Source organism: Balaenoptera musculus, chromosome 8 (genome assembly GCF_009873245.2).
Source record: "Balaenoptera musculus isolate JJ_BM4_2016_0621 chromosome 8, mBalMus1.pri.v3, whole genome shotgun sequence".
Lineage (NCBI taxonomy): Eukaryota > Metazoa > Chordata > Mammalia > Artiodactyla > Balaenopteridae > Balaenoptera > Balaenoptera musculus.
In genome coordinates, this window is record NC_045792.1 from 36,806,558 (window position 1) to 36,823,666 (window position 17,109).

Here is a 17,109-nt window from a genome sequence, read left to right on the forward strand (position 1 = left end):
TTTTCTCTCCAAAATTACCTGACTCATATTTGTAAAATTTTGTATCTTTTATAATAACCTTGAGAGTTTTTTTTTATTATAAAAGTAATACAGTGTACTAATTTGTGGGAAATAGAAATAGGATTAAGGAAAAAATAAAAATCACCAGTGCCTCTACTACTCTCACCATTACTCTTAGTATTTGGTACACAAAACATCTTCCTTAAAAGTTTTACGTAGAACTTTTACAGTTATAAGATTGGGTATCAGTAAAAGCTCTTCAACTCTACTCACCACAAGTTCATGATGTCAGCAGTTGGCTAAGCTATAGTAAGTAGGGTCTTAGATGCTATACTGTTGTATAGCATGTTTATTGGGTTTGTAATTATTTTGATGTGATTTGCAGATTATATTGCAGATATTATTAACCCCTTTAAGGGTTAAAAGAATAAAAGCTCTGTGTTAAGAGTTTTAGTAAAAAGAGCCAAATAATTATAATAGAAACATATATAGAGATTATTAAAAAATTAGAATGTATGGAAAAACTGACAAACATAAAAGTATATTTAACGTAGTCATGATGCAACAGGAATAATAGTGACTGTATTCAGTTGATAGTAAGGAGATAAGGAAAAGTGTTTGTGCCTGAAGTGTATTTAATTAGGTGGAACACTTATTAAAATGATCCTGATTCTGGAGTAGAGAATGTTTCACACTTCAAAGCTAAGCATAGTAAAAGTGCTGCTGATATAACTTCTTTTACAAGACAGAGAGGGTTCCACATAATTATCTTTATATATGCAGAAAAGGCATTTAATAAAGAGTATTTGACCAAATTTAACCTGTTTCAGGTTTTTAGAACTTTTAATTAGAAGGGAATAGGTAAATACTTATTAAGCACTGTGCCTAATATTAAAACATTAGAAGTAGTTCCATTAAAGAACAAGACAAGGTACCTACTATCATGCCTGTGTTACTTAGCATTCTTTGTAAGTACTGTCTGATGCAATTAGATTAGAGAAATATAGTCTGCCCCTTGAATCCACAGGTTCCTTATCAGCAGATTCAACTAACTGCGGATTGAAAATATTCAGGGAAAAAACTTCCAGAATTTCCAAAAAACAGAACTTGAATTTGCCACTCACCAGCAACTATTTACATAGTACTTACATTTTATTAGTCTTTTTCAGTAATCTAGAATTGATTTAAAGTATGTGGGAGAATGTGCGTAAGTTATATGCAAATACTACACCATTTTATAAAAGGGCCTTGAGAATCCTCAGATTTTGGTATCCAGCGGGGGTCCTGGAACCAATCCCTTGTGGATACCAAGGGACGACTGTACATGGGAGGCATATTACTGAAAAGGAGCATTCTTTTTACCTGGAAGTTAAGAAAATCAAATGAAAATTTTTAGAAACAAAAGACTAATCAGGTGACTGGTTACAAAAAGAAGCTTGGAAGCCATCTGTCCTAACAAGTAAAAAGCCAAAAAGTTGAAATTCAACTCTTCTTAGATCCATCAGAGAATTGAGATCACAGGACAAATGGCTGTCTCCCAAATTGGAGAGACAGGCAGAGCAGAAACCCGTCAGCAGAAACTGTCTCTGGAACTAGTAAGGGGCAGGACAACTTAAACTGTAATTGACGAATTGCTGGCGGGTCAGCGTGGACAAGTCTGAGAGTTAAATGCTCAAGGGGGTCCCAGTCTTAGGGGGGCCTTCATAGCTTTGTGAGTTTTACCTATAGGAGCCCTACCAGGTTCTCACAGTGAAGACTGAGAAAAATCTCTTTTGCTTCTGGCAGAGGGAGGGGAAAAGCAGCTATTTTGAAAATGTCGAGAACATTCTGTTCTTCTTAACAAGGCCTGCCCTCAAAAGAAACTATTTTACTAGCCCAGCCTACGGGCTTTGTGAGAGCCTAACTGACCTGGGGGAAGGGAAATACCCAATTCCAGCCTCCTCTAACCTTCCCCATGGGAGAAGAGAAATACAGACTTCAGCACCCTCTAGCCAACCTGTCGTATCTGGGGGTGGGAGGGGCCGGGGGGACAAAGAAGCATTTGTAAACATCACACTGCCAGGGCACAAGCTCATTGAAAGACAGAGGACTATGGGATTCAGTCATAGGACTATAGAACATTTCCCCTCCCACCTCCTCACCTCACTACAACATCATTAGGGGCCTGTTTATCTCAGCTCTTTTTACCTGGTGCATCATGTCCAACTTTCAGCAAAACATTACAAGGCATACTAAAAGCCAAAATTGATATGTAAGGATCAACAGCTTTCTATGATAAAAATACTTATAAATATCAGGAAGGGAAAGGTCCTATTTATAATAACAATTAAAAATATAAAATATCCAGGAATAAACTTAAGATACAGGAAGAAACTATATGAAGAAACTTTAAAACTCTGCTGAGTAATATAAAAGAATACTTAAATAAATGGAAAGTCATACCTTGTTTTTTTTTTTAAATTTTTTAATTTATTATTTATTTATTATTTTTATTTTTGGCGTGTTGGGTCTTCGTTTCTGTGCGAGGGCTTTCTCCAGTTGCGGCGAGTGGGGGCCACTCTTCATCGCGGTGCGCGGGCCTCTCACTATCGCGGCCTCTCTTGTTGTGGAGCAGAGGCTCCAGACGCTCAGGCTCAGTAGTTGTGGCTCACGGGCCCAGTTGCTCCGCGGCATGTGGGATCTTCCCAGACCAGGGCTCGAACCCGTGTCCCCTGCATTGGCAGGCAGATTCTCAACCACTGCGCCACCAGGGAAGCTCCCATACCTTGTTTTTTGATAGAAAGGCTCAATATTGTTCAGATTTTAATTCTTGCTTATTCTGTAAATAATATGGTTAAGACTTGACAAGCTGATTCTCACATTTGTAATGACAAAAGTCTGGAAACAATAGAAATGTTTTTTGGTTAGGGGGATGGTTAAATAAATTATGTGTTTACAATTGAATACTATGTAGTATTTGGAAAGAAGAAATGGATCTTCATTTGTGGATATGAAAATATGTTCAAGATAGGTTAAAAAATTCAGGAGAGAAGAGTGTGTTTAAGTTTCCATTTGCTGGGAATTGTTGGGGGAGGGCTAGAAGAAGCCGCGGATACATGAACAGGTGGTATTAATTAGAGGCAGGTGGAATGAAAACAAGGAGATACGTTTGGAGGCTGTTTGTACAATTCCAAGTAAAAATTGATAAAGGGCATGCACTAGGGTAATGACAATGCACAGTAAAGGACAGGTTTGAAAAAATATTTATGTGGACGTAATGTGTTTAAGCTGCCTGAGTATTGAAGATTGGGGGAGAGAGGAGTCAAAGATGATGACTCCAGGTTTCAAACCTGGTGACAATTTATGGCTTCACTTCTTTTCTATCAGACTGCCCCTCCTTTGTGTACTTGCTGTTCCTCTCTCCTCAGCTAAACAAGGTGACCCTAATATGTCCTTCATCCCTTGCTCACCCCCAAACTCCCTACTCCTGTCTTCCTTATGCTCTTTCTTTCTCATAACTTCAGCTATCGTCACTTTATGGATGACTCCCATATCTTTACCTCTGGTTGTGATCTCTTTCTCAGCCTCTGATCCATCATATCACTTGCTTGCTATACAGTTACAGTAGGATGCTATTATGTCATGGTCATAGTCTTAGTTCAGTCATATATCTGTTCAAGTTCAGCTGCTGTTGTGAGGTATATGTCACCTTGGAAAAGTTGCTTAACTTCTATAAGGGTCAATTACCCCATTTAGAAATGGGAATAAAAACACTACTTCTCTTTCAGGGTATTATGAGTAGTAAATGAATAATGATCTTCTAAAAGCAGTGCATTAACCAGGTCAGGTCATGATGATATCTTCTGTGTATGAGGTAAAATGAAAGTAATGAGATAATATTTTATCTATCTACTTCTGTTTTGTTTTTGGCAGAAATTGATATAAGCCATCCTTTACTGGGAAGAAGTGTTCTTTATCACAGGATTATATCATTCTAACTTCTTGGTTTTAAAAGTCTCCTTTCTTGGGGGCTTCCCTGGTGGCGCAGTGGTTGGGAGTCTGCCTGCCGATGCAGGGGACACGGGTTCGAGCCCTCGTCTGGGAGGATCCCGCGTGCCGCGGAGCGACTAGGCCCGTGAGCCACAACTACTGAGCCTGCGCATCTGGAGCTTGTGCTCCGCAACGGGGGAGGCCGCGGCCGTGGGGGGCCCGCGCGCCACGGTGAGGAGTGGTCCCCACTTGCCGCAGGTGGGGAGGGCCCTTGCGCAGAGGCGAGGACCCAACACAGCCATAAATAAAAAATAAGTAAAAGTCTCCTTTCTTTTATGAAATGATATTGGTCATAGATGGTAGTTTGTGTTGTTTTTTTTTTAATTTTTAAAATTTATTTATTTTTGGCTGCTTTGGGTCTTCGTTGCTGCGCGCGGGCTTTCTCTAGTTGCGGTGTGCGGGCTTCTCATTATGGTGGCTTCTCTTGTTGCGGAGCACGGGCTCTAGGTGCACGGGCTTCAGTAGTTGTGGCACGTGGGCTCAGTAGTTGTGGCTCGTGGGCTCTAGAGCGCAGGCTCAGTAGTTGTGGCGCGCAGGCTTAGTTGCTCTGCGGCCTGTGGGAACTTCCCGGACCAGGGCTCAAACCCGTGTCCCCTGCATTGGCAGGCAGATTCTTAACCACTGTGCCACCAGGGAAGTCCCAATGGTAGTTGTTTTTGTGGTTATTTTAATGTTCTAAGTTATTTTTTTAAAAAAAGTTGCAGCCCTATGTTATTCCCCTCCTCAGCCTCCACAGTTTCTCCTATTTACATATTAGTGTGGTGCATTTGTTATAATTGATGAACCAATACTGACACATAATAATACTAATTAAAATCCATAGTTTACATTAGGGTTCAGTCTTTGTGTGGTACATTCTATGGGTTTTGACAAATGTATAATGACATGTTTCCACCATTACTGTATCATACAAAGTAGTTTCACTACCCTAAAAGCACTCTTTACTCCACCTATTTGTCCCTCCCCCTTCTCCCTGAACCCCTGACTACCACTGATCTTTTTACTGTCTCCATAGTTTTGCTTTTCCAGAATGTCATATAGTTGGAATCATCTAATACATAGCCGGATTGGCTTCTTTTACTTAGCAGTATGCCTTTGAGATTCCTCCATATCTTTTTGTGGCTTGATAGCTCATTTCTTCTTATCACTAAATAATAATACTCCTTTGTATTGATGTACCACAGTTTGTTTATCCATTCACTCACTGAAGGACTTTTCTGTTGCTTCCAAGTTTTGGCAGTTATGAACACCTTGCATTTTAAGATTTAAACTTGAAAATTTTTTTTGATATTAGGTGTGTTCATTCCTAGGGCTGCTGTAACAGAATACACAAACTGGGTGGCTTAAAACAACAAAAATTTATTCTCTCACAGTTCTGGAGTATGTAATAAGAAATATATATATATATATTGGTCTTCATCCTTAAATCTTGGTCAGAGCTCCTAAAACTTTTGTCATTTTCTAAGTGATAAGTGAACACTTTTGAGGTTCTGGGAGAGTAATATGCCCAGATAGGGCATGGAAATTCCACACAGCCTCATACCCCATTCCTTGCCCTATGTAGGTCTTCCATCTGGTTGTTTCTGAGTTCTGTCCTTCATAATAAACTGGCGAATGTAAGTAAGGTGTTTCCCTGAGTTTTGTGAACCATTTTAGCAAATTATTGAACCCAAGGAGGGGTTGTGGGAACCCCTGATTTATGAACGATTGGTCAGAAGTACAATTGGCAACCTGGGACTTGAGATTGGTGCTTGAAGTAGGGGGCAGTCTTGTGGGACTAAGCCCTTACAATGTGAAGTCTGCACTAACTACGGGTGATAGTGTAGTAACTGAGTTATAGGACACCCCGTTGGTATCCGCTGAGAACTGGAGAATTACTTGGTGTGGAAAAAACCACACATCTGGTGTCAGAAGTGTTGAGAGTAGAGGATAGAAAAACAGTGATTTTTCTTTCTTTCTCATAATCTAAAATCAAGATGTTGAGAGGGTTGGTTACTTCTGAGGGTTCAGAGGAAGAATCTGTTCGATACCTCTTTTCTAGCTGCTGGGGAGGACCAACGATCCTTGGTGTTCCTTGGCTTGTAGATCCATCACTCCAATCTCTGCCTCCATCTTCACATGGCATTATCCCGGTATCTCTGTGTCTTCTAGGGATGTCTTCTTATATAGACGACAGTCATATTGGATTAGGGGTCCACCCTATCCAGTATATCCTCATTTAACTAATTACATCTGCAGTGACCCTGTTTCCAAATAAGGTCATGTTCCAAGGTGCTGTCAGTTAGTACCTCAACCTATGTTTATTGAGGGGCACAGTTCAACCCATGGCATGAAGTGATGCTTTCCAGACTGTTCCTCTGTAGATACTCGCCCTTTTTTTGTTGTTGTTCAATCATTGATGGTGATGTAATATTATCCATATCTTACTAATTGTGGTTTCAGCTGAAAACCAGTGTCCTTGGCAGTGTTATACAAAGAACGGGCTTCCTTGTGCTTGAATTTGGATGTGCTTTCAAATATGTAACCAGTAAGGTCCATCCCAGACACCAGTCTGTCCTCTTCAGATTTTGGTTTGTATGATTCATTTGCGTACTTTGTGGTTTGTCAGTGAAGTATAGAAATAGAATAAAGTGAAATTGATGTAAAATAATTTTCTTTAATAGAATTATCCAATGAAGAGTAAGTTCATTATTTTTTTCTTCACAGTTCTAGTACATAAAGAAGCTGTGAGAGATAGTGTATAACTTCTACAGACTCATTTTTCCCTTTCAGGTGATTATAATTTAGTGTTTTGCAGATTTCAGAAAAATTCTTTCCTATCTTTCTGTCATCTGACATTCCATGTGAAAACTGACCCATAAACTTGCCAACTTCCAGATCATCATTATAGACAAGGTTTCTGAATTTCCTTTATAGTAATTTCCTGATCAGAGAGAAGGAGAGAAAGGGAGGTAGGTTAGAGTCGCATGGAAAGTTACTGAGCACTTTGAAAATAGTTTGATAAAGAGGGCATGGAAGAAAATGGGGGGAAAAAAACATGGTTGGGAGAGAGCAAAACTGAATTATGTTTTAGGAATAAAAAATTATACATTTCAACCTGTGTGTTTTTTTCCACCAGTAAGATTTTAATGTGATCAATACACTTGTCTTGATAGTTAAGAAAAGGATTAAATATTGTATTAAGTGCTAGTAAAGAGCAGATTTTATATAATCTTATCTATTGATATAGCCAGAGCTCTTGAAGCAGGCCAGCATCTAATACATCTGATAGGAAACAGAATGGATAGCCACTTAGTAACATGACTTTGGTCCAGTATGAGGAAGTGTTTTATGTATTCCAGGGGGTTTCTTCTGGGGGGAATTTCTCTCTTCCTCTCATATCTGAGGGTTATATAACTTTTTCTCTGCTGAAGACAGTTCCATGTGAATGCTGACAAACCTAATGAATCAGTCTGGCTTTGCTGTCTTCGTTTCTCTACTCTCATTTTAGGAAGGTAGGACCCTGGTGTTTTTGAGTTGACCTCTTGTTTTGACCTTAACTCCTTTCTTTGTTTAATCTGCATTTCTTTTTTCATTACTGAAATACCTGAAATGCAGTTCTCTTCAAGTAAAAAGCATCCTGTATTACTCAATAATTGCTTGTATTTTTTTTGTAAACCTAGGGTCAAATTTGATCACTTCTTCCAACAAGCTATTTCATATGCATCTTTATTTCTCCTACCACAGACTAATCCAGGATTCTGATATTTCTGTCCTAGATTATTATCCTTTCATCTTTATCATATACAGTTTTGTGCACCTTTATGACCATGCCATTTACCTCTATCAGAGACCTGCAGTGGTTTTCCTTAACATGACTGGTCAAGTTTAAAATCCTTACTCTCCCCACTCCCCCCATATTTTATTTTATTTAATTTTATTTTATTTATTTTTTTTAACATCTTTATTGGAGTATAATTGCTTTACAATGGTGTGTTAGTTTCTGCTTTATAACAAAGTGAATCAGGTATACATATACATATGTTCCCATATCTCTTCCCTCTTGCGTCTCCCTCCCTCCCACCCTCCCTATCCCACCCCTCCAGGTGGTCACAAAGCACCGAGCTGATCTCCCTGTGCTATGTGCCTGTTTCCCACTAGCTATCTATTTTACGTTTGGTAGCGTTTATATGTCCATGCCACTCTCTCACTTTGTCACAGCTTACCCTTCCCCCTCCCCGTATCCTCAAGTCCATTCTCTAGTAGGTCTGTGTCTTTATTCCCGTCTTGCCACTAGGTTCTTCATGACCTTTTTTTTTTCTTAGATTCCATATATATGTGTTAGCATACTGTATTTGTTTTTCTCTTTCTGACTTACTTCACTCTGTATGACAGACTCTAACTCCATCCACCTCATTACAAATAACTCAATTTCGTTTCTTTTTATGGCTGAGTAATATTCCATTGTATATATGTGCCACATCTTTTTTTTGGTTGTTTTTTAAACATCTTTATTGGAGTATAATTGCTTTACAATGGTGTGTTAGTTTCTGCTTTATAACAAAGTGAATCAGTTATACATATACATATGTTCCCATATGTCTTCCCTCTTGCATCTCCCTCCCTCCCACCCTCCCTATCCCACTCCTCTAGGTGATCACAAAGCACAGAGCTGATCTCCCTGTGCTATGCGGCTGCTTCCCACTAGCTATCTATTTTACGTTTGGTAGTGTATATATGTCCATGCCACTCTCTCACTTTGTCACAGCTTACCCTTCCCCCTCCCCATATCCTCAAGTCCATTCTCTAGTAGGTCTGTGTCTTTATTCCCGTCTTGCCCCTAGGTTCTTCATGACCTTTTTTTCCCTTAGATTCCATATATATGTGTTAACATACAGTATTTCTTTTTTTCTTTCTGACTTACTTCACTCTGTATGACAGACTCTAACTCCATCCACCTCACTACAAATAACTCAATTTCGTTTCTTTTTATGGCTGAGTAATATTCCATTGTATATATGTGCCACATCTTCTTTATCCATTCATCTGTTGATGGACACTTAGGTTGCTTCCATGTCCTGGCTATTGTAAATAGAGCTGCAACCCCCATATTTTATTATAAAAATTTCCAGACACACTATTGAGTTGTATCAGTTCTCTATATATTCAATATTAACCCCTTATCAGATATATGATTTGCAAATATTTTCTCCCATTTGGTAGGTTGTCTTTTTTTGTTGTTGATGGTTTCCTTTATTGTGCAGAAGCTTTTTAGTTCGATATAGTCTCACTTGTTTATTTTTGCTTTTTTTGCCTTTGCTTTTGGTGTCAAATCCAAAATATCATTGCCAAGACTGATGTCAAGGAGCTTATCCTTTATATTTTCTTCTAGGATTTTATGCTTTTAGGTCTTACATTCAAGTCTTTAATTCCTTTTGAGTTGATTCTTGTGTATGGTGTAAGATAGGAGTCTATTTTCACTCTTTTGCATTTGGCTGTCCAGTTTTCCCAGCACTATTTGTTAAAGAGACTGTCCTTTCCCCATTGTATATTCTTGGCAGTTTTGTTGTAAATTAATTGACTGTAGATGAGTGGTTTTATTTCTGTGCTCTCTATTCTGTTCCATTGATCTATGTGTATTTTTTATGCCAATACCACACTGTTTGACTACTATAGCTTTGTAATATAGTTTGAAATCAGGAAGTATGCCTCCAGCTGTGTTCTTTCTCAAGATTTCTTTGGCTATTCAAGATCTTTTGTGGTTTCATACAAATTTTAGGATTTTTTTTTGTATTTCTGTTGAAAAATGCCAGTGGAAATTTGATAGGGATTGCTTTGAACTTTTTATGTTTTTAGTGTTAAAATTTACCTCTTTTTATATTGTGTATTCATGAAGAAATTATACTGGCTCTAGTTATTTTTAATAGTCTTTTCCTTTAAACTATATAATGTTTAAAGTTAAGTGGTTAACACACCATCCTATTACAGAATTAGAATTTTCTGAACCTCACTGTATATTTACCTTTATCAGTGAATTGTATATTTTCATGTTACTATTAGTGTTTTTTCATTTCAGCTTGAAGAATTCCTTTCAGCATTTTTTGTAAAGTAGATCTAGTGGTGATTTTATATGGCTGATCTAGCTTTTATTCATCTGGGAATGTCTTCATTTCTGAAGGATACCTTTGTTGGATAGAGTATTCTTAGCTGGCAATTTTTTCCTTTCAGCACTTTGAATACATCATTCATTCCACTCTCTCCTGGCCTGAAAGGTTTCTGCTCAGAAATCTGCTGATAGCCTAGTGGGGGTTCCTTTGTAGTTTACAATCTTTATCTTACTGCTCTTAGGATTTTCTCTTTGTCTTTGATTTTTGACAGTTTGAGTATAATGTGTCTTGGAGAAAATAATTTTGAATTGAAACAGTGGGGGATCTATTAGCTTTATGAACTTGGATGTCCAACCTTCTCCCCAGGTTTGGGAAGTTTTCAGCCATTATTTTTTTTTAATAAGCTTTATTCCCCCTTTCTTTTCTCTTCTCCTTCTGGAACTCCAATGATTCTGCTATTGATTCTTTTGATAGTGTTCCATAGATCATGTAGGCCCTCTTTATTCCTTTTCATTCTTTCTTCTTTGTTCTCCTCTGACTGGGTTATTTCAAAGTTCCTATCCTCTAACTCATGGATTCTATTTTCTGACTCTTCTGTTCTGCTGTTGATGCTTTCTCTTGCATTCTTCATTTCATTCATTGAATTCTTCAGCTCCAGAATTCATGTTTATTTCTTTTAATGATTTCTATCTCTGTTTATTTCTCATTTTGATCATGTATTGTTTTCCAGATTTTGTTAAATTGTCTCTTTATTTTCTTGTAGATCATTGAGTTTCCTCAAGATGGCTATTTTGAATTCTTTATTGGATAAATCACAGATCTCTGTGTCTTTGCCTTCAGTTACTGGGGGGATAATTATGATCTTTTGGTAATGTCACAGTTCCTTTATTCTTCATGTTCCTTGTAGTTTTACATTGCTGTTTTGGCATTTGAAGTAAGTTGCTTCCTCCAATCTTTACTAGCTGAGAGATACTTTTTGTTGATCCTACTTGTGGTCTGGGGCCTTCTGTGACCTTGTATGGGTACATCAGCTCCACACTTCTTGCTCCCTCTGGTGGCAGAATTGTTAAGCTTGTATGTCTTCTCTAAATCTTACTGTGACCCAGGCTGGCTGTTGGTTAACCTCCCTTTCATTTTCCAGAGGGTGGTGCTACAGCTCAAGATTGTGGTTTCTCCCTTGCCCATAGACCCTGGCTTGTTTTCTGTGTACACTCCCTGTCTACCTGAGCTTACTCTCACTGTTGTTGCCCTTGGAAATGTGAACAAGGAGCTGGCTGCAGAGTGGGGAGGGTCTGGATGTGGCATTTGGGGCATTGGGAGTTCTGGTGGGTCAGATTAGGGGATCTTTGGATGAAGTTTTTCCAGTGACTCATGGTGGCCTTCCTCCTGGAGTCTAGAATGCAGAGAACCACATCCATTTAATGCCCTCTGGTATTCTTACCTACCTCTTTCCTGAACTCCTCCCTTCCCCCAGTCACGGAGCTCTTGCTTTAATAATGCTCTGAGGCTGTGGGAGAGAGGTGGGTTTCTTTAGCAGTGTCCCCACAACTGGGAAAGCTGTGTGCTCACTCACTGTTTTCCCTTTTCCCCAGAGGAATTCCAAACCTTTTTCTCCAGGCTGTGCCACCTTGGGGGGAGGGGTGATACTGGCAAAGCTCCTCTTACTCTAATGGGTCCAAACTTGTTATTTTTTTGTTGTTGTTCCAACTGGAGTGCTGGAACTTCTTTAGAAACCTGAACTTCCATAAAGGCTTTCTCATCTGTGGGTATTTGCTCAAGTCATTGTTTTCCAGGTACTGCAGTTAAGAGGGGTTGGAGTCAGTTCACAGGCTCCTGCTGGCTCCACAGCCTGTATCAGGTTCTGTCTGCTTTTTACATGATGCAGTGGTGGGGGAGACTCCTTCTAGGTCCCTCGGCATATGGTGCTGGATTCCATAGCTCCCATGGGGACACTTTTGTTCATGGATAGATACAAAATTTTAGATGTTAAAGGACAATGAAAATGAGGGATGCCTTATGCTACCATGAAGCTAGCATCACTTCTCTTGCTGCTTTCTTTAGAATAGTAAGATGCTTGCTATTCTGTAGCTAAGCCTAGAAGTTAGTAGGTCAAGAGTTAGAGAGATATATGGTTCCCTTTATGACATGCTGTCTCAAATATTAATCCCTGTGTATTTTAGAGCAGAGGAATAAAGCACCATGTGAATAAGCCATTGTGAGAAGAGACAGTGCAAATTTATGTTGATGCTTCTGTTAAGTGAATAATAAGTATTTCTTATATTTTAATAGCATCTTGCAAATCCCTTTATGATGCAGCTATCTCATTTCATATTCACAAGCCTGTAAGGTGGATATTAATATTACCGTAATAATATAAATGATGAAACTAAGACTCAGAGAGGTTAGTATGGTGGCTACTGCCACCAAATGGGTTTTCTTTTGTTTGTTTGTTTTTTTGGCTGGAAGGCAGTTAGGATATAAAAAACTTGTCTTCACTGGGTACCACAAATTTCTTACATATAAGTTTTAATTTTCATTCCCCTTTTTCACCTTAATTACTGCCTTGGGTAATTTTTTTCTTTTTTCAAAAGCACAGGACATGTGGGTTACATTTTTGTTGACTTGGCATATCTGAGAATGACTTCCATATTAGAGAGGTCACAGCATTTTCCTTCAAGAATCTGATAACATTTTCTTATTGTCTTCTAGAATATGGCTTTACAGAGAAATGTGAAGGTAGCCTGATTTTGCTTTTGTATGTAAATTCTCTCTTTCTAAACATTTTTGTCTATATTTTCATAGTTTGTCTTCTAATTACAGTTCAAAAATTTTTGCTGAGATACACCCATATATGTCTGTTCACTGATTTTTATGTGGAACATTATAAATTATTTTGATCAGCAAACTTAGAAAATCTTTACTCATTTCAAAGGCATGTTCTTCAATTACATATTGGATTGTTGCTTCTATGCTGTTTTAATTTTTTCCTTTAGGGAATAGAATTCTTTTATTGGTTATCATCTTCTCTCATGATTTTTATGTCTGTTCTTTTCTACAAATTGTTAGAGGATTTTTCACATTTGCCCTGTACGTAAATGCTGTCTTCTGAATAATGCATTCAGTTCTTTATTAACTCCAGCACAGATTTTATTTCTGCTGTTACATTTAAATTTTTTTGTAGTAATTCCTTATTTTACCCACTTCTCTTAGTTGCAGTCTCTCCTTTCTATTCCTGTTTCCCAGGGGATAGGCTGGTTTCCTTTTGGGTATGCCACATAGTTTTTACATTGTTTCTACTAATGCTTATAGGAATATTTTCAGAGAACTGCTCTTTTTTTGAGCTTCAGGCTGATACTACCTTTTTCTTGTCAAACAATCTTGTTTTTAGGCCCTATTTTTTTTTCTCTTCTGTTTCATTAAGGATAGATTGGTTCAGAATCAGTGTTTGCCAGTAAACAAAGGGTCTGGATTGCCCTTGGCCCTGCTTTGTGTACTTGTTTGAGTTCCTTTTTGTATCTTGAGCTCTAAAGTGAGTTGTTCATGTGTAACCTCCAGTGTGTGCCTATTATTAAAAGTCTGTCATCTGGTGCAGATTTTCCAAACAAAGCTGTCTATCTTGCTTCTCTTCATTGTCTTGCTCTCTGACCTTCTAGTCCAAGAGTGTAAGAGAGCCTATGATTCTCAGCATGCACTACTTGCATGCGTTTCCCTGTGTCTTTTCTCACTTTGCAAAGCTTTACTTATGAAGATTGTACCTCGTCATACACCTGTGCCTCTGCCAGAACTGCCTTTCTCTCCACACCTGTCTACAACACACATATTTTCTGGGGTTTGCAGCTTCCTTCTGAGTATAGAAATATAGAAAGAGAGGAAATCATGGGGAACAACACTATAGCAACTATAAGAAGGTATACCTGTGCAATAGAGAACTAGTGCCCAGCTTTGGAAGTGACATAATCTTTGTATTTCCAAATCAAGTGGTAGACAGTGGGCAAAGGATAAAGCAGATTCCCTTTATGTGATCTTTCACATGTGTAGCCTTATTTGGTTTTTTCAGTATACTGTGTGTTAGTTATTATTCATATCTTTTGATCTAATTGTTTTCATAATTAGTAGAAATTCTTACCAGATTCTGGCAGTCTTGTTAGTCTAAATTTTTACTATTATTATTAATTTTACTATTATTATTTCTATAAATAGAAAATACTTATTAAGTATATATTTTGTGTCAACACTGATATAAATGCTTTAAGTGTATTAACTCATTTAAGTTATAGCAGCCCTTTTGTGGCATACTGTAATTATCACCATTTTATAGGTGGAAAAAATGAGGCATAAAGAAGTTGAACACTTGTCTAAGAGTACTTAGCTAACATGTAGCACAGTCAGGATTTGAAGCCAGGAAGTCTATATATTTGCATTGTGCAAGTTTTTATCCTGTTTTTCTGCATCTTCATGGGCCCGCCCTTTCTCCTTCATTCCCTACTTCTCTCTCTTCCTTTTTTCTTAAGTTTCTTTTATGACTACATAAAACACTATATCAGGAACTGGCAATGAGATACCATTCAAAAATATGACCTTTTTTGAGTTTTAGAATGTGCAATATTAAAAAAGTATGTATGTGTGTATATATTTCAGTTCTTTAGGTATTGCACTAAGGTGACTTTCTGAAATAAATTTTTAAATTTTCAAAAGTATGAATTTGTTTAGATTGCAAATTTATTGAACAGAAGTAATTTGTTCTTTGTAGTTCTTCCTTTATTGGCCTTAGGTGAGCATTGGGCTGTGGAAGTAATGTCTAACCCTTTTGTGTAATCCTCTCTCAGCACCTAACTTAAACTAGGGAATGACTTGACTGTCAGTAAGAATTAGATTCATTGGATTAGTGCTGCCAATATGGGCACCACTAGATAGATGGCTATTGAACACTGGAAATGCGGCTGTTCTGGTTGAGATGTGCTAGAAGTATAAACATACTCTGGATTTTGAAGGCTTAGTATGAATAAAAGAATATAAAATATCTCATTAATACTTAAAAATATTACGTGTTGAAATGACAATAGTTTTGACTTACTAGATCAAATAAAATACATTTTTAAAATCAATTTTTGCTGTTTTTTCTTTTTTTTTTTTTATAGATTTTTATTTATTTATTTATTTATTTATTTATTTATTTATTTATTTATTTATTTATTTATTTATTTTCGGCTGTGTTGGGTCTTCGTTTCTGTGCGAGGGCTTTGTCCAGTTGCGGCAAGCGGGGGCCACTCTTCATCGCGGTGCGCGGGCCTCTCACTATCGCGGCCTCTCTTGCTGCGGAGCACAGGCTCCAGATGCGCAGGCTCAGCAACTGTGGCTCACGGGCCCAGCCGCTCCGCAGCATGTGGGATCCTCCCAGACCAGGGCCCGAACCCGTGTCCCCTGCATTGGCAGGCAGATTCTCAACCACCGCACCACCAGGGAAGCCCCTGTTTTTTCTTTTTCTAATGTGACTACAAGACAATTAAAAATTACATATGTGCCTCGTGTTATATTTTTATTGGGAATTCAAAATTGTATAAGGTATGGTACCTCTTCTCTAGGGGCCTAGTATGGAAGAAAACAGACAGGCAATTAGAGAGGTGTAGTAAGTGCCAGATAGGAGCTCACGCATGGCAGACATCTAGCTCAGTTTTGACGGCCTGCAGAAGGTGACCTTTAAGGCAGTGGTAATACCTTGTTTTTTCTCCCTTTTACCTTCTTTTGAGGACTCTAAGTCTACTTTTTGGATGGAAGGAAATAAGTCAAAAGCTATTTAAAAAAAAATTGAGAATCTTTTTTCTAGTAGTATTGGTTCTTAGTCTAATGAAACAAATTGAGTTGGAAGTAGAAGGCCTGAGTCTGCTCACAGAGACCACTGCTCGGCCCTCCCCCCAGACAGGCTAGGACAACCAAATGGGTGGTAGTACCTCTTGCTAAGTATGGAACACAGATCAATTTTAAATCTGTTGAGTTCAGAGTGTCTGTGGGAAATCTAGATGGAGAGGAACATTTAAGCAGTCGGATGTATGGAACTAGAGTCCAAGAAAAATCTCGGCTGACAATGTAGATTGAAGTTAGGTAATGTCATAGATAAGGTATGAAATCAACAGGAAGTGAGTAAAGTGAGAAATGGACAGACCTTGAAGAAATAGGGAGGGTTGAGAAAAGGGCATATAAAGGTCACTGAAAAAGAATGGCCAGAGAAGGAAGAGTTTAGCCAGGAGAGTGTACTTTCAAGAAGCAGGCAAGTGCAGATAGTATCACATGTAGCTAGGAGATAGAAATAAAGACTGAGAAATACCTATTGTCTTTAACAATGAGGAGGTTATTGGGGAGAAAACAGGTTCCCTGGAAGGGGTTGGGTTAGGTGGCAAAGCCAGATTGCAGAAGGTTGAGGAATTAATGGGAGGTAAAGAACTGGCGACAGTGAAGGTTATTGTTTGGCAGTGAAAGAGGTGAAAGGGGAGGCATTTGGCAGTTAGCGGGATGTATTTAGCATATGACAATTGAGATATTTAGCATACGACAATTGCGATATTTAGCATATTACAATTGTGATATTTAGCATATGACAATTGCGATATTTAGCATATGACAATTGCGTGCGCGTGTGCCTGCGTGCATGCGTGTATGTGTGTGGTCTCTGGGTTGTAAATCCATTAGAACCATGATTCTGTACCTTTACATTCTTGGAATCCAGTGTAACATCCTTCATAAGGTAACTACTCAATAAATGTTGATCTTGATTTTAATTTATTAAATATCTCTTTTTCAGTAAGATTCTTTATCAACATCATTTCCAAATTCTCTAAACATTAAATCTACATAAGAGTTGGATTTCATCCAAGTCTAAATGCACTAAGGCATTTGAGCATGGCTTAAGGGAAAGAAAATGGGCTTCCTAGTCCACCAAAACTATAATTCACATCTAGGCTCTGACACTTTTTAGCTATAGGATCTTGAACAAGTTAAT

The 17,109-nt window shown here is 38.2% G+C and overlaps 1 protein-coding gene across 11 annotated transcripts in view; it reads left to right on the plus strand.

Moving 5' to 3' along the window:
• The window catches only part of MTMR2 (myotubularin related protein 2), a 109,098-nt gene that overhangs the window by 46,231 nt on the left and 45,758 nt on the right, over positions 1-17,109 (plus strand). The gene's annotated exons all lie outside the window — the stretch shown is intronic.